Here is an 18,945-nt window from a genome sequence, read left to right as displayed (position 1 = left end):
GGAATGAATGAAACAAAAGCACTGAATAATTTATTGTCTCTCACATACAGAACATCATTCATCAGAAAAAAAAAATAAAAAGCAGTATCCTGAAGTGGTGTTGTTTTTGGCTTTTGTCCAAAATTTTAAAAGCAGTGTTTAGATGAAGATATTTCAAATGATTTTGATCAATATTTATTGGATTATTCAGTATTTCAGACATTGATATCATTCTTTAGAACACTGTACATTAATTGAAAGTGAGAAAGAAGCCAAACAATTCAATGTATAATAATCTTTATTTTCCACACATGGAACTTAAGAGCAAGGAATCTATAGCATCTAATTAAACAAGCAGGAAGACTTGGATGGCTGATTTCATTGAAATACACTTAATTGACAAAATCTGTATCTATAAAAGCTTAATATCCTTACATTTGAAAGTAGTTCTATAAAAATGAAATTATACAGAAACAATCAAAAGCCAAAAAAAAAAGCCTCTGAAGTTGTATTCTGAGTCACAGATATAAATCACAAGAGTTTTTTTTTTTATACAGACAAGCTATACCTATATTTTTTTCAAGCAGAATTTCTAGATAGAAAAAGAAACATGATCACATTATGGTTATTACTGCATACATTCTAAGAAAAGAACAGAATCCTCTCACCAAAATCCTCGGTGCCGTGTCTTGTGTAGACATGGAAGTGCAGTCTTGTGCAAAACTTCACAGGCATTTTGACATCTAAAGCTACACATAAGATTTTAAAAACCATTTATGAGCTAATTAAGAAAGGCTTGGGAACATTACTGCCTCTAGATTACAACCCAAGTTACACTTGCATTTCTCAGTATTATTTCAGGGGAGGATGCTTACTAATGAGAGTCAAAAAAGCAAATGACAGCATTTAAAGAAGCCCACGAGAAGCTATTATCTTCAGTTACATAATCATTAATTATAGAGAAGAAAGCACAACTGTTCCTGGAGATGCATGAGAGATCAAAGGCAATGAACGCAAGTTGCAAAACAGAAAACATCTCAGAAAACATCCTTACATTGCCATTATATAACTATTTGAGTATTGAAAAAGTTATCCAGAGCCTGTTTGCAGAATCTTCATCTATGAAGTTAATCAAAACTTGGACCTGAGCAAACTGGTCTAGCTTTGATGACAGCCCAGTTTTGGGCAAGACATTAGATTACACAAACACTAGTTTCTTCCAGGAAATTGCAGGATTCTAATCAGTTCAGAAGAAAAACCCCCACAAATGGATGAGACAACATTACATCTTAAGGTGTAACTTCTGAAACATAATCTTTTATTACTGTATGCCCTCCCACCCTGTAGGGCAAATAACCCCCAAGAATGGCACTCAAGAAAGATATTGCGGAAGATGGTATATTTTTGGTAGGCTTATGTAGATGGTATACAGACAACTAGCAAGAAGAGAGTGGCTCACCTTTCACAATGGTTAAGGCTCACTGTTGGCTCCACAAGGGTGGCAGAGCACTGGCACAGCTGCACAGATTGGTGGTGGAGTCTCTTTCTCTGGAGATGTTCAAGACCAGCGTGCATGCCTACCCGTGCAACCTGGGCCAGGTAGCTGCTTTGGCATGGAGATTGGACTCAATCTCTACAGGTCCCTTCCAACCCCTACTGCTCTGTGATATCCTTGCAGGTAAAATAAGCTTTGAGAGACAGCTCTTGTTAGAATATGTTGCATTGTTTCCTTCTTTAAAACATGATATCGATGGTTAGCCTGCCAAACAGCTAAGGCCCAGAAAGGCTTCAGAAGTCAGAACTCCAATAACCCACATTGATGCAGACTGTAGAAATTAGGAAGGAAAAATAAAAGAGTGAATTTATTAAAAGCTTGTCAATGTTCTCACAAGCATGTTTTCAACAACTATGTGATATTTTGTCATATTTTTCCCCACTTTTTTTTTATGTCACAATGCAAGCTTCTGGTATAGAAGTATAACCCCCTATGACAGCATTAAAATCACCCAGACAAAACAGAATAGATGGCATAAGAACTCTTGTATTTGTGTTATTTTAAATTAGGTAACACTCAGATGATACACAATGCTGAAGTACCAGACTTTCATTAATTTGACAAAAAAAAACATTTCTCTATTTTGTCCATACACTGAGAGGGCTATTAATTTTCTTCAGCACTAAGTAGTCACTAAGTAATCACGTGGCCAGGGGAGAGAAGCAGACAAAGCATTCTGTAATGAATTACGTTCATGATTTTAAACCACAACCCAAGAAAATAAAGGAGGAACAATGCCAGGAAGAGGAGGATGTGAGACTAACAAGCCTTCTAGAAAGAAGAAATGGAATGAAGATATATTGAATGTAAATGGAATTCCATTTTTATCATGAGGTCAGTGATGTATGAGAATGGAACTGAACTCACACTGCATGAAAAATAGGAATGGCTGGAAATCAGCCACACTGCTAAATGAAAAAAAAAGAAGCACACTATTGCTCAGCTCAGCAGATTTACATAAGCAACAAGACATCTCCTTTTAGCAACTTAACATTTATTTTTTCACCTAGCAGTACATATCCAATATTTCAACTTGGGTGCCAAAATCACTCAAAATAAAAAACGTAGGTCTAAAAACAACATAAAGAAATGGGAAGACTAAGATCGAACAAGGTTCCTAAGATACAGAAAGAGAACACTCAGAGTCTCAGAGTTTCAGACCAGTTCAACTGCTAAACACAGCATGCTCACCCATTTAAGTCAATGTATATTAACTACCTTGTCTGCAAGTGAAGGCCATCAACTTATCATGCATCTTTGCTCAAAACCACATAAATGTGACTCGCAATAATCAGCAAGGAGCTCTGATTTTTGACCAATATCACAGATGCAAAATTAGTTCACATACTGCATATTAAACATCTGACTTGCAGTTACTAGAGCCCTCATGTTGTGTTGTTACGACACTTAGCTTATTGCCTGTATCACATACAGGAATGCTGTGACAGATCAACCCTTATTATTACCTCTATTAATATTAATTTTTTCCATAAGAAATGGAATTCCTCAGGATGCCAGTCATCATTTGTGACCACCTGAGAGAGAAAATTAACTTTGTAATGTACTGAAAACAATATATAAAACATCTAATATAGAGGCAATCTCAATGGGAAAAAATATACTTCAAATTGTGCCTTGCAAAGCTCTGATTAGAGATGAGTATGCCTAATGAAGTCTCTTTCCATTATATTAATTTTATATGCTATAGAATGATGTGAAAAAAAAAACAACTTATTGTGGAATATCAGTTTTAACATTTTGAAAGACCTTTTTAGTCCATGTTTTTTGCCAACTGCACAAATTCAGAGCCCCTATCTAGTTATAAATTGTGCTTTCAGTGTCATGAAAATGACATGTGTTGAGTCATATGGAATAACAGAGAAGAATATTACACAACAAAAAAATGGGGAAAGAAACATTTATTTCTGAATACTTCTTACACTGCTAGACAAAATCAAATCTTAGTTCATGTAAGAAAGAAGAAAGTTCAGTAATAACATATTTAAGTAGTTTAGTATGTATTACTTTATGGTGAGAAAGGAGAAAAATAACTCAGTGAATGCATATGAAACTGAGGATTCAGAAGAAGTAAAAAAGGATAAAGGATTTTTAATGTTACACAGAGAACCACGTGGAATTCTGTGTGATCTTGAAAAAAACATTACTTTATTTGACAAGCAGCTTTATCCACTTTTAAGGAAGGTCATTCAGTCAAATCACACAAGAAAATAAACAGATTTAAAGTCATGCATGTACATCAGCACTCTTAAGCAAATGATTATCTTTTACTCACAGCATTGCATCCAGGGATGCACTAAGACTAGGAAAATCCAAAACAGTTAAAACTCAGTTTTATTCAGAAATTATCTTTCATTGTATCACTGTACAAATTAACTTGTTCATCCATAAATTTTAACATTAAAAATAAAGAAAGCCAAACTGGAATACATCAGTAAAGTTCTCATGTTGGTACATATCTCACTTATTTTTATATTTTAGTCTAAAAGTCAAAGACATTCAACCAAAGCTGTGACAACAGGAATAACTGCCTCATGGTAATGAAACTCTCTGTTAGTTTGCTGACTGATTTTAGTGAGCATTTTCCCTTCCCTGTGCCAAGTCCTGTCTGAGATTAATTCAGACAGCACTGCTTCCACTTCACATCCTTGGGCCCAGAGCCCCCTGTCAGTATATGACTGTGCCTTCAGAACCACCTAGCCAGTAAAATAACAGTTCCTCACAATTTCACACAAGAGTTCTCTCATCAGCTCCGAACTCACCTGTTTACGTAACTAAGAAATCATCCTTTTTTACTTTTCCTGTAAGTTTAAGGATACAAAATCCATTTTCTTGGCAAGTTTAACTTTGGATCTCTTTTCTGCATACACGGATTCTTCTCTAAAGAAAAGAATATCCCTTCAGCAAGTCAGAAGAAAACCTGAGCCCCTCTTCAGATTACAAATCCAGAAGCATTCGATTCCGTGATTCTTTTAAACAGTGAGAAACCACATATCTGTGTCTATGCCGGAGTTTTTCTCCAACGTTATCAGCAAGCAATATTCTGTAGTCCCTGTAGAGGGCAATAAAATTAAGCCATTTACTATGGGCTCTTCCAGGCATCTGCAGTGACAAGCTCCTGCAGAATTCCTCAGGTTTTGTTCCTGCTCTGGGTTTGTGTTCTAGTGTCCAAGGTTTAAAATTAAATCTTTTCTGGTCCCAGAAAAGTTCATATTGCTTATTTTTTTCTTTATGGAACAAAGGCCCAGACATGTTCTCAATGCCTGGAAACATATATAAGGAAATATATATATATATAAACATCTTTGGAACCATTTTTTCTAGTTGACAGACAACCATTTGAATGTAAATGTTATGCTATGTCTCATACCCACAAAAAATCAATTACATTAACAGGAAATTTTAAAATATCTCAAAGATATCTCTTGAGAAAGATTAATGGGTAAATTGGAAGCAAGTCCATAGAAAGTACATGACAGAAGTTACATAATTCATCCTATGGCTTAACTATCGACACACTCATCTGTGCAGGTAGATACTCACATGTATATGTGTAATGCAGCAATGTGATAGAAAGCAGAGCAATAATAATAGAGTACCAAAATCCTAGGCTACAACAGATAAGAACAAGCCCAAATAGAGCAACTCTAAATGCAGAAACAAAAACTTTACTTACCTTCAGAAGTTCTGCACAAGAAAAGAGCCTCATACTCAGCTCTATTTCTTGCCCTTTTAGTCTTGATCCTGCTTCTGCATCCATTTGGAACTGTTATACTTGGTCATGCTTAGAAGTGGAGCTGTGAATGTAGAGATCAAGTCTTTATGAAGTGGTCACGCTGGCGTGGTAGTGTTACAAATGCAGCTTTCCATGATTCTATTTTTCTGTGGGAGCAGCATTCTTTTCCCCAAGCTTCATGCATTTGCCCACTAACTCCTATCATTAATGAGCACCTGGAGATCTTGGGCTGAAAGCAAGTGCAAAGTTCCATTGTGGTCTTTTTAAAATACAAAACCTCTGCTATTGCTTTAATGAAACTGATTTCTGCTAACATATTTTTGGATCTTTAAGGATAACTCAAATCCTCTCATTACAATGCTTTTTCTTTTAGAGATCCCACAGCATTCCAGCATAACGTGATGGACAGCAATAACAGCAGAGCATCAAACTCCCAGACTATATAAGGATTTGCTCATATATAACAGCTATGAGCACAGAAATAAAAGGAAAAAACTGCTTACCTTCAGAAGGTCTCAGGTACATAAGGATCTCCAGCAAGATACCCTCCTTTCCACTGCCAGCCCTGAAATGAGGTCTGGGGAGGGATGGATCCTAGCTACATCCCTTCCTGTCACTCAGGTACACTGCATACCCCTGAGCTCCCCCAGGTTGCTCCTGCTTTCCCACCAGGTGCTCCATCACTGGTTCAAGCCATGACTGAGCATTTCTGCTACATCCAGAAAGTAAAAACACACACGCACATAAAAACATTTGCCAAAGAAACCTCCTCTAAAATTTCAATTCAAAGCTTAACCATTTATTTAGGACTTGTGGGGCTAAATACTGCTTAATGAGACATCCCAAACACTATAAATCAAAGAGTTAGTCCCATAGCATTCTTCTGCAACATGCCAACTAAAGGTCATGCTCAAAAAGATGTGTCTGTTTAATCTGTGACATGGGTGCACAAACAAGGCAAATATGAGAGTGGATGGAAGAATGCAGGCAGAAGATTTTGTGAGAATCTAGGCAAAATCCAGCTAAGATAATTAATAGCAGAAAGAGTTCTTAAGAAGGGCTAGTTTTCATTTCAAATTAGAAGTAGTAAAACTATGTCAATGGTTTACAAGCTGGTTCAGCCCAGTTCCATGACTATTAAGGTGGGGGACCCACAGACCCATGCCTCAGGAATGGGGAAGGGGGGAAAGGGAGAGAGTGGGGAGATGGACCTAAAAACAACAGCAGCAACGATCTGAGGAGGAAAACTAATTTATTAAGTAAGAGATCAGAATGCAAAATAACACAATATAATACAATATAATAGGAATTGAGGCTAATGGATCAAATAAAATGAGCAAGAGAGAGAGTGTCCGATAAACCGAAGGCCTTACACTAACGCTGAAGGCGGACAGCTGCAACAAACACCCACTGCCGAGCTCGGTCCCGAAGGGAAGAGAGAGTCCCGTGACTGCAGACAGTTTTTATCTTTCCCTCTGAGTGGAAACACGTAAAAACGCAGAGCTTTTTCAGTCCTCTGGGGAATGTAGTTCTTCTCTTCTGAGACAGGTATACCCATAACTATCGATGATCCACGCAACTAGAGCATTCACTCTTTAACTCCCAATACACTACATGATGTTATGATGTGGAATACCAATACCAAAAATCATAAAACCATGACAACAGTAAAAGAGGAAGTCTCCAGGACTTGTGTGTAGTTTTATATTTGTAAAAAAACCATGACAGTCTTTCCCTCTGGATAGAAAATGGGAACACAAAGTCGTCTGGGGTATGTAGTTCTTCTTCTCTTCTTAGAGCCAGGTACCTGGAAATTTGGCAGTCCACAGACTTAGAGCATTAACCCTTTAACTCCCAGTGTCGCACATTATGTTATGATGTGGAATACCAATAACAAAAGTCATAAAACCATGACAAACTGATTCATAGTGAGATTGAAATGAAAACAGAAAGATGTGCAATGGAAATGGGCAATCCTATCTTGCTATACATGCATTATTCAAGGAGAGAGAAAATCAGAGCTCAAATCTATGCTTTGCTGCTCACAGCATTTGCTGACTGGCAAATATATATTAACTGAGTGAAAATGTTTAGGGATTTGACATTCATTGGCAAGGAGAAAGCTCATCATCTGCATTCCTTGCAGCTGTTGATACTCAGTCAACACATTCCCATTGTTATGTCAGTAGTCTAAACAAGGTCCATACTCTAAATGACAGATTAATCCCAGGAAATCTCTGTTGATTTATTAGCTGAGGCTCCAACATCTACAACTGCATACTTCTCCTCAAGCAAACAGAAGATTTCCTAGTTTCCAGTTCAGGTGGGAAGGATTCTGCAAACATTAAACCTTGTTCAAAAGTAGAAACCTACTTTCATTACAGGATTCTTTACACATACTCACCATCAGTATAAGCCCTCAGTCAAAGTAACAGAATTGCCTGGTCCTTTGGGTGATTAGAACTGGATTGTGTCCATAATAATAATTAACTGTTGCAAAACACCACCTTGGCACTGAAAGAAATAATTCAAAATACAAGCAAGTATTGCAACAGTATTTCATATTCCCCTCCTCTGGCTGAAAAGCTGGTCTGTTCAGCTTTCAGTCTCTTGTGGATATAATCATTTATATAGAAATGAAAAATTTGTTCATGACTCATCTACCTGTATTACCAAGTGCATTTTTTAGTCCAGTAGCCAGGTGTCCATTATGTGGGCTGCTAAGTGATTTACACTGACTATGTGCTGTGTGTAGCTCTTGGGGCCTGTGGCAATGTCCGAGTTCTGTTCGGACCCCCCATTGGATTTTGGTCTCAGGTGTGGCATGGAGCAGAGGAAAGATATAGTATGATTGAAAAACAGTTATTGGCTGCCTACTCCGCATTACATTAATCCTGATTGGTCACCTGAGGTGAGCACCAAGTCAGCCATGGGGCCACAGGTGGAGGTGATATACCTGTGTGATTGGAAGGGGTGGAGCCTGGCTCCACCTCTCCCAAACCCCATTTAAGGGCTGACCACCACCAGGGAAGGATCTCTTCTTGGAGATCCCTCCTATGTGGAGTCCCCTGTGAGCCTTGACATCCTGAAGGTGAGCCATCTTCTCTTTTGTATTCCATCTATATAGAACTACTCAAAATATACTATCATCTGTACTATTTTGTTGTGAAGTACCATCCTTGGGAGTTATTTACCCCACACTAGGCATTAACAGAATAATTTAGCAAAGGAATTTGCTAGATTGAAGAAAAGGGGGGAATTGAGACTAGAATGGGTTAAAATAAAACTTAAAAATTGAGCGAAAGGGGAGAAAGGGACAGACCATGAATAAGAACAATAAGGAATGCATTGATAGTGAGGAGCACCCTGATAAACTGCTGCACTGGAACAAGCTGAGACCACAAAACCTTAGTAAGATAGCAACCAGAAGAAGCTGGATCAGCATCTCCAACTGCAGAGAGGTGAAAAGTGCACAGCAAGGAAGATCTGCAGTCTTCATCTTCAGGACCCCTGCCCACTGCCACTGGGAGACACTGCACATGAAAAGAAATTCAAGGCGGGTCTTATGGAAATGACTTCTTGGAGTTAATTGTAATAATCCATCGCAATTCTCAGAAATGTAGTGAATATGCATGTTTTATGCTTTTAAATATGTAGTGCCTTCTCTCTTCAGTTTGCAAGTTAGATGGGGCTACCCCTCTTGCTGTGTGAACAGTGCTGAATAAGCATCTGCTTTATAACCTAACTGTGTTATAGAGTTTGATTCTGCAAGTAGAGAACAAAGCTAATTCTACGTTGCTTAGCTTCAGTAGTGTCTGTGTGTTCAAGATTGCATAGCTGAGAATAAGCACTGACACAAGGATCTGTTTATTTCCTTCGGTAACAATCTGGTAAAATCTGAATCGATCTCTGATTTCTTTATTACACTCAGTGAATAGAGGAAAGGAATGCAGCTCTGCATTAACACCCGTAGGAGCGCTCAGCAGGTGGCTGGCTTGGTGCCTCTCGATCCTTCAGTATGAGCTCACCGGTTGTGCCATGAAGTCTTGAGTCGGGCCAGGTCAATTAAACAATTAGATGTGAAGCACTGCTGCTGGTTTGTGTGTCAGGAGCACGGCTTTCTGCGCGGCTTCCTCGGCTCTGCTTGAAACGTGCAGGGACAAAGGTGGGGTCTGTTGCTGCTGCTGGAAGTTGCAGCTGGGAAGCGCTGTGAATCCTGGAAAAATCAGAAGGCGCTCATTAAGTGCTGGGCTTTATCCGCCTCTCTCAGTGAAAGTGCTTTCGTTTGTCTGTGGTCGCTGTTCCCGTAGCGCGGCTGTGTAAGAGCCGCTCTCCCCGTGGGAGTTAAATCCCTCTTCCGATTTGAGAGTAATATCTGCATATCTGTTTCTCAGCTGCATTGCCATGCCAGATGCACAGTGATGGCTCTCTCTGCCAGCTGATCCTGTAATAACATTCTGGTGACCTCCAAACAGCTGATTGTTGAGAAGGAGGGAAAAAAAATCACCCAGCGAATCTCGTTGCAGCTCTCTGCTGCATCCCTATCCCACAGTCCCTTGCACAATTTTCTGTGCTCTTGCCACACAGGCTGAGTGAGAAAAAGATGTGCTAAATAAAGATTGATTGGTTTGAATCCTAAAGGGGTCTCCCACTTGTAAGTGACCCATGGGGAAAAAAAATTCATGATGGCTTCACTGGGCAACTTCTCATTCTTCCATTTTTCTTTCCACCTGTCCTCCTTGTGGGATGGAGCTTTATTTCACAGAGCACGAAATACACTGAGCCTCTCATACTGACTGTTCTGTGATAGAGATCCTTTACCTGAACCTTGAGATATTGACAGATGATGTTGTATTTGTTTGGACTACTGCGGAACTGCAGCTCCATCCCTGCAAAGATTTTGTCCTCAGCCCTGCATTGATTGAGCAGTCTTTCTACAAGGATGGGTAGGTCTAAAAAGGTTTGCTCAGTGTTGTTCCTGGTGGCTGCTGCTGGGTTGCTCCTTCTGTTTTGGCCCTGGGTGTTCATTATGCTTCTGCATGCTGTAACAGTGAAGAGGATTGTGTTTTAAACGACAAATGGCAAGAGTGGGAGAGAGAGGAATAAAACATTATTTACTGGGGTAGCTGTGCTTGATGGCTGAAAACAATTTACAGGAAATCACATTTGGTTGCTATAGGACTACTATTAAATGACAGGTAGTTATATGGAAGACCTTTCATATCTTAGGTACATTTTTTTAGTAGTCTATGCTTAATGCGTAACAAAGCAAAGCTGCACTGTTCATAACATACTGGTGTTCAGTGTGGAAAATGTGCTTTTGATAAGAAATCCTCTTGATTCTGATTATCGTGCCCATTCTGCTTGGGTTCTAACCTGCTCTCCTTTGGTCAGGAACGTGGAGGTAAATGTAGCAGCACCTATACTGAAAATGTTTGTATTTAGAAACACTTCACTGAAGAGCTGCATGTGATGTGGCTGAATGCATTAACTTCTTTGACTGGATAGTGTTCTCCTTCTACTCCCATCTGTGAAAACTGAGTGATTTTTGTTCAAATTCTTGTAAAGCCCTTTTTAACTCTAGCATTTAAGTAATATGGGATGCGGGAGCATCGTTGCCTTTTTGTGGTGGTCAGCTTCTCCAAGCCATACCCCACCAGAAAAGACTATTTGCACCTATTTCTGCTTATCTTCACAACCATAAGCAGAGACACTGAGTCACCATGACACCCATCCAGATAACTGGCAGTTATCAGTCAGAGTCTAATCACCAGAAAAGGCCTTACAAAGCAAGCTTTGAGACAAAAGAAAGGAAAACAGTTTCTGTACTTCACAGGTTGTGAACAAACATTGCATTGCATGAATATTATACCATTTTTTAACATTACTGTTTCCCCTTCTTCAGAGGGATAAAAATGGACACAAAAGGGCCTCCCATCAATGTTGTGCATGGAGTAGCACATTAGTTACTACTTTGGGGTAGTTTAACTGTGATTAACTTTGTGCTGCTAGCAAAGAGGTGGATCTCCAGGGCTCTGTTGCCAGGAGGTCAGTTCAGTCTCTTCCTTGGTCACCGCTGTAATCCTAGAAATTCCCATTGGTGCGCTGCAATAAGTAAGCCATACCTGCATGACTCAATACACAGCTCAGGGAGAGCAGCTTAGCCCTGGCAGAGCAGCATGTTGTGTATTCAGCACAGGAAGATCACGTGTCACTGCTGATAAATGTCATGGGCTGCAGAAACCTATGCAGAATCAAGTGACCTTTAAATGAGCGTGATCAGCACCTGCAGCAGAGGGCTTGTCACTTCTGTCTTGGAAAGCCTGAGCTGCCTAGAGGCCAAGGATTGACTTAAGCCTCCTTGAATCCAAACCTGCCATATCTTTGGCACAAAGAACTCTGATAAGGTGGAAAAGTGTTAGGTGAACCATTTTTAAACTATCTGATGCCACCATTTGGCTGGTGCAGTTCCAGTTAAAGCATTTAGCCAGAAGTACTGTAGATGTAAGAAATCCAATATTATTCAGCACTGGCTTGGCCTTCTGGCACAAAAACATTTTTGTCATGGGATGTCTTTAAAATCAGATAGCTCTGTAACTCTCACAGTTCAGAGGCAACATGCCTTTCCAGAATGCCTGCTCAAACAAAGCTGTTATATATGGTAGGCTGTTTCCCAGGCTCTCATCAGCAATGTTTTATTCTCCCTTATATTTGTCTTATGTGGAAATATGAATTCCTGCATCAGCATGAAATATGAGTGAATTTATTGTTGATTATGTTATATCATGGAGATTATGAGACATCTTTCTTCTTTTTTTTTCCTGCCACCAACTCCAGCAGTGTGCAAGGTAGGAGGGAACAGGGGCCCAGTGGTCTAGGATGGCCAGTGAAGTCTCCAACAGCCCGAGTCCTGTGGTCCGTCAGACTGACAAGCAGTTTCTGATTTGTAGCATGTGCCTGGACCATCACAGGAACCCCCAAGTACTTCTCTGTCTGCACACTTTTTGTGAAAGGTAAGTCCCTTTTTCATGCTTCTAAATAGACATTTGTCTTGTTGGGAGGACAGTGCCTTTTTACTTGTAAGGGACATGTCAAGGGACAATGACGTCTGCAAAGGCTGGAGAATCAGGGATGTAAAAACTGTTATTTGTGTTGGGCAGGATGAAGAGACAGCAATCATATTTGGATTATATTCCCTTTATACTAAATAGAAGGAAGGAAGGAAGATGTCATGAAAGTTGCATCAGTGTGTGTAAGGTGGCAGTCAGAACTTGGATCTCAAATTAATATCCTCAAATTTAAACTGCTTAGTACTTAATTGGAAACAATAAAAGCCTCTCTTTGTTCATTTACTAAGCAGAGAGAATTATTCCATCCTCTAATATCCAATGCTTTGACACGATATGTACATTATTAATAACCAGTGATTAAGTGTCCTCATTATTCTGCTGCTTGGTTAACTGAAGTGGAAAACCTCTCTGAAAAGTGGTGGGGGAAAAAACTGCCATCTGTCTTCTGTATTCAGCTGAATGAAATGAACATACCTGGTGATTTCTAATGTTATATTGTTGGCATTGAGGTATTGTTTTTACAAAATATGCATACACAATCTCTTTATCCTTTAAAAAACTTGTTATTTAAGTGTTGCAAGCTGTTGACTATGTAGGACTCCTAAAAATAGTATTTATTTGTTTGTTTGCTGTTAGTTGCTTTAATATTAAGTCAAAAATCCTGAGTTTTAAACTGAGGCCATGTACTAACCTCTCTATCTCTCTTGAATAGAAGGACATGATAAAATGTATTATGTAAGAGATCAAATAAATAAAAAATCTCCTTCCTTGCCAAGTAATCCTGTAAGATTACCATAAAAAAATAGAATAACAATAATTTAAAAATTAAAAAATAATACCATTACAGGCATTTTTGTCAAAGGCACAATGCTCAGTTGCTATGTCATGATGCAGTAACTTTGGATAATAGAATGCACTGCTTTCTGGACAAATAAGAAAAATCACATTTCAGGTGAGAAACAGTCTGGGTAACCAAATGCATGTTGTTTCTATATAATTCTGATAAGCTGAATTAATTTCCTTTTTATCAGTACAGTATTTGGAAACTTTGTTTCTCTGACTACATCGTTCTGTTTTGTAAATCTTCCCATTATCCAAGTAAAATAAGTAAAGTCAAGTTGTTACATTCAAAATCTTTTTACAAGCACAAGGAACACATCTTTAACATGACATTCAGAGAATGCTCTAATTACCTAATAAAAAAAATGTGGCACTTACTGTTAGTCCAGCTGCAACACTTAAGAAGATGAGCATATACATTCACATCAAATATGTCCCTTTTCCCAGTTCTTTGCTCTCTACTGAAGACTCACCTTGGTCCTCAGCTTTCAGTTGTCTTAGAGGAAAAGTCCATAACTTGGAAGAGGTTGACAAGTCATCAGAAATGTGGGTTGTCCCCTCCTTCAGTGCACCTTAAGGACAGAAAGAGCCAAATGGGATTGCTGCTGTGTTGAATGCTTGCTTCATTTCTTCCTGAGCTCTATACAACTGGCGCATGCTTTTTTATACGAACTTTAACTGATGAAAGGCAACCAGATTTTGTGTAATTCACAATTTAGTAGTTATGACTACTGATTGGAATTTAAGTCTCAGTACATGCCCTGATCATGGAATTAATGGAAGAAAAATACCGGTGCATTTTCTGGTTCTTCACTGATTTTTTTTCCTGGAAGACATATGATGCTGGTTTGTTAATAATTTCTTAATATATTGCTATATTACTTTACAGAACTGTACGTCAAAGGAGCTATGATCTACAAATAACATTTCTTCTAACAAGTGCTAGTCATTTTCTTTGTACCTTGAAATCTGGATTCACATTGCAGTAACTTTCAGCATACTCCTTAAAAAATCAGGATTTGCTTTTCTCTTCCTAAAGTCTCACACTTTAACTGTCCCCAGCTGTAAATTGAAGCCCAATGAAGTATTTGATTTTTATTAATTGAATCTAGCAACAGCATAATAAGACCTGACTTCATTCTAAATTTGATTTTTACTATGTTGTTTATAAATGTTTTGCTTTACTCTTGGAATCTCCAGTATTACTTGTACATAGGTGTTGGTAGAATTTTTTTTCCTATTTAGAAATGTGTGTTTTGGTACTTTCTGAATAGTCCAGTAGTGGAGGATAAAACATTATTAAGAAAAATGTCCATACTTCTTTGGACATTACTAAGTATTGACAGTTCTGAGTTGCTTCCAGTTGTCTGCTGTAGGACCAATAGCCAAATACCTGCCCAGAGGTACTCAGTTTAATTGATAAAATTGATGCTTTCTTTAAGGTATGTAAGATAGATCAAATATCTGTAAAAGAGTAGGAAAGAACTTGAAATTCTGGATACCTCCTATGACATTACTGAAAGTACAGTAAGTGAATTGATGACTTATTCTTAAAAAAATAAAATCTTTATTATTCACAGATACTTAGATCTGCAAATTGAGATCTCTTTCAATTCTTTTCAGCTGCAAAATTACATTCCTGATAATCTACACACGAACCATGAAAATGAGGGCTGCCCCGAAAGTAATGGTGAGCTAATGGCCATTTTAGTGAGGACCCCTCATGGATTAGCTGCAACGAGGGATCCTGGCCTAGAGGTAAACAGAACCATCCCTCGAAACTGCAGCTTGACCCACCACACAGAGCTGTTTTGCCCACTCAGCCAGCTCAGACTGCACCCGATCAAGCAGGAGCCATGCTTGTGCTGCCGTGGGTGCTGATGTGGGCAGAGCTGGGAGTGATGGCAGCCAGCCCCCTGCCTGTAAAAAAAGAAGCTTCCCTTAGGGAGCAGCACAACACCAGGGCACTGCAAACAGGACACACAAACAGAGTGTGGTTGGCAGTGAGCGCAGGCAGTTCTCACAGGGCAGGGAGAGTGGTGCAGTGAGGGTCCTCTTCTCTCTTCCCCACTTCTTCTCTCTGCTCTCCTCCTTTGAGAACTCTAGGTCCTGCTGCCTCTTGTTGTTACCACAGCGGGCATCTGCCACAGTGGCCAGGCCAAGGGGATACAGCCTCTCTGGGCTCATGCGGGCACCCAGGTGGATATCCCGGGAGGTGATGTGTCAGTCCAGACTGTTGGCTGTGAGGAGCTCTGGAATCTGGAGCTCACTCTCGGTCCTGAGGTAGGAGAGGGCTGTCATGGATACAGGTGTGTCCGTCTGAAAGAGAAGGACCTAGGGATCCCGGTGGATGACAGGCTGGCCACGAGCCAGCAGTGTGCCGTGGTGGCCAAGAAGGCCAAAGATATCCTGGGGTGCATTAAAAAGAAAGTGGCCAGCAGGTCAAGGGAGGTGATCCTGCCCCTCTGCTCTGTCCTGGTGAGGCCTCGCTTGGAGTACTGCATCCAGTTCTGGGCTCCCCGGTACAAAACATACAGGGATCTCCTGAAGAAAGAACAGCAGAAGGCCACAGAGATGATAAAGGGTGTGGAACACCTCCCTTATGAGGAGATGCTGAGAGACCTGGGTCTGTTCAGCCTTGAGAGAAGAAGACTCAGTGGGGATCTACTCCATATCCACCTGGACGCCTACCTATGCAACCTGTTATAGGGAGCCTGCTTTGGTAGGGAGGATGGACTCAATGATCTCTAGAGGTCCCTTCCAACCCCTACAGTTCTGTGATTCCGTGAAATATCTAAGGTGTGGAAGGTAGAGGACAAGGCCAGACTCTTCTCAGTAGCGTGTGGTGATTGGACAAGGGAAAATGGCTACAAACTGAAGTATAGGAAGTTCCACATAGGTGTGCATAAGAACTTCTTCACAGTAATGATGATGGAGCATTGGAGCATTGGAACAGCAGAGAGGTGGTGGAGTCTCCTTCTCTGGAGATGTTCAAGACCTGCCTGGATGCCTACCTGTGCAACCTGGGTTAGGGAGCTGCTTTGGCAGGGGGGTTGGAGTCGATGCAAAAGTTGGAAACTACATAATTTAGTGCAACAGACCTATTTCCACAAGCCAGTAGGACTGGACGAATTAGAGCCTGCCATAAGCAGAGCTCCCACAAGAAGAGGCATCTCAAATGTTACTAAAGTGAGAGGTAAAATCCATTCACTGTTAGATCTTAAGGGTGCTTGAAGAACAGAGTTTATCACTGAATCAGGAGTTGGTTTGCTGGTATTACTGCACCCATTTCTCCATAGGATTGGTGCGAGACTGGACTTTTGAAGAAAATCTGTAATTTATCTCAGTTATTGTGCTATGGTCAGTAAGATGGGAATTGAATTCCTTTAGGATGAAATCAAACTGGAAATAAACTCCAGGGGTCTCATCAACATATGAATAGGTTTACTTTGGGGTAAAATAATAATCATAAACATTGCATTTTTAGTTTGTAATTGTAATGCATAGCAGAACTGAAAAACAAACAAAACCAAACAGCAACAACAAAAAGAAACCCATACAATTGGGAACAGATATTGTCCAAAATATATTTCTGGACCTCTGAAACTAATTATTAGCACAGTATTCACTAAGATGTTAATCTTTCTTAAAAATATCAAAGATAAAGCTGTCTGTCAGGTCTTGGAAACAATCAAGTGAAAGTGACCTTCTGCTCAATCTGTGATCCCACTGTCAGGGATTAAAGCTAAGTACTCAATGTATGTAGTTCCACATTAGGAGAAACAATACTACTCACTAATGGGATATCCATGTAATGACTTTCTTTTTCTCCCCATCAGTCTTATCAAAATGTCAGCACTTTCAAGGTGCTTGGCGTTGTTAAGTGCCAAAGTCACAATCATTAATCTGTTCATTGTATTTTCTGACTTAAGATGCATGAATAATCATTACACGAATAGAATTTTTATTATTTTTTAAAATGTGCTTGTATATAAAAGGCCACTTAACGTTGCAAGAGAAAGCTGTTGTCACGGTGTTGTCCGTGACAGTGACCCAAGGGAAACCGAGAAGGGAGAGGGGAGAGAAAAAGAAACTGCGTCAGTGGCCGCGCGGCCGCCCGAGCAGAGCCGCGCTCCGGGAGGGGGAGGGGGAAATAGCGGGAAGAGATGGGTCTACAAGAAAACAACGGCACGATCTGAGAAGGAACGGTAACTTTACTAAATATAATAAAATTGAACAATTGAAAGAGAGAGAAAAATTTTCAAACCAAAAGCTATGAGCTTACGCTAAGGAGGACCCGCAGGGGAAGCACACGTGCTGAACCTCCACGGCAGCCCGGAGCAACGCGCCCAGACCGAGCGCCGCCTGCATCCGGTGCGGAGCTCCGCCCCTCCCCTCTGCTGCTCCCCCAGCATTAACTCCTTCACTGCTGCATGATGCTCTGATGTGGAATACCGGCATCAAAACCACAAAACCACAACATTCCACCCCTTATTCCACATCATCACATCATGCTTAACACACATCTATACATAACCAAACAGTAATAACATGAGTTACATAGAAACATATATATATATATATATATATATATATATATATACATACATACACACGTAATTACAGACTGCATTCCCCCAGCATCAAATTCCCTTGTGGGACACACTGGACGTCCCCATTTTTATCCATTACCCACCAGGTGCACCCAGGTCCCTGCGCAAAAACGGTTCCACGGAGGGGTTTGCCCTTTCCAGAGGCTGGAAGGACCCACACCGCTTTTCCCAACATGCTCCTCACATGTACCACAGGGACCTTATCTCCCTCTATGGTCTGTAGGGAGCCGGACGACTGATCCCCTAGTGTTGACCAGCCAGGTGGCTTCTGCCAGATGCTTCTCCCAGTGCTTGAATGTCCCACCACCCATTGCTCTCAACGTGGTTTTTAACAACCCGTTGTAGCACTCGATCTTACCAGCAGCTGCTGCGTGGTAGGGGATATGGTAGATCCATTCAATGCCGTGTTCTTTGGCCCAGATATCCACAAGAGAATTTTTGAAATGAGTCCCATTATCGGACTCAATTCTCTCTGGAGTGCCATGTCGCCATAGGACTTGTTTCTCGAGCCCTAAGATGGTGTTTCGGGCGGTAGCATGGGGTACTGCGTATGTTTCAAGCCACCCAGTGGTTGCCTCCACCATGGTGAGCACGTAACGCTTACCATCGCGAGTTCGTGGCAAGGTGATATAATCAACCTGCCACGCCTCCCCATATTTATACTTTTCCCATCGCCCTTCCTGCCAGAGGGGTTTCATCCTCTTGGCCTGTTTAATTATGGCACATGTGTCACAGTCATGGATAACCTGTGCAACGGCATCCATAGTTAAGTCCACCCCTCGGTCTCTAGCCCACTTATAGGTCGCATCCCTTCCTTGATGGCCTGAGGTCTCATGGGCCCACCGAGCTAAAAATAGCTCTCCTTTGTTCTGCCAGTCCAAATCGATCTGAGACACCTCAATTCTGGCAGCTCGATCTACGTGATGGTTATTTTTCTGCTCTTCAGTAGCTCGATTCTTGGGCACATGAGCATCTACATGGCGCACCTTTACACCCAACCTTTTTGTTCGGGCAGCAATGTCTTTCCACAGTTCAGCAGCCCAAATAGGTTTACCCTTCCGTTGCCAGTTGTCCTGTTCCCACTGCTGCAACCACCCCCATAAAGCATTTGCCACCATCCAAGAGTCAGTATAA

The sequence above is a fragment of the Cyrtonyx montezumae genome, unplaced genomic scaffold (genome assembly GCF_038088225.1).
Source record: "Cyrtonyx montezumae isolate F1298 unplaced genomic scaffold, pur_monq_1.0 scaffold_2, whole genome shotgun sequence".
Classification (NCBI taxonomy): Eukaryota; Metazoa; Chordata; class Aves; order Galliformes; family Odontophoridae; genus Cyrtonyx; species Cyrtonyx montezumae.
This window is presented reverse-complemented; position numbering follows the sequence as displayed.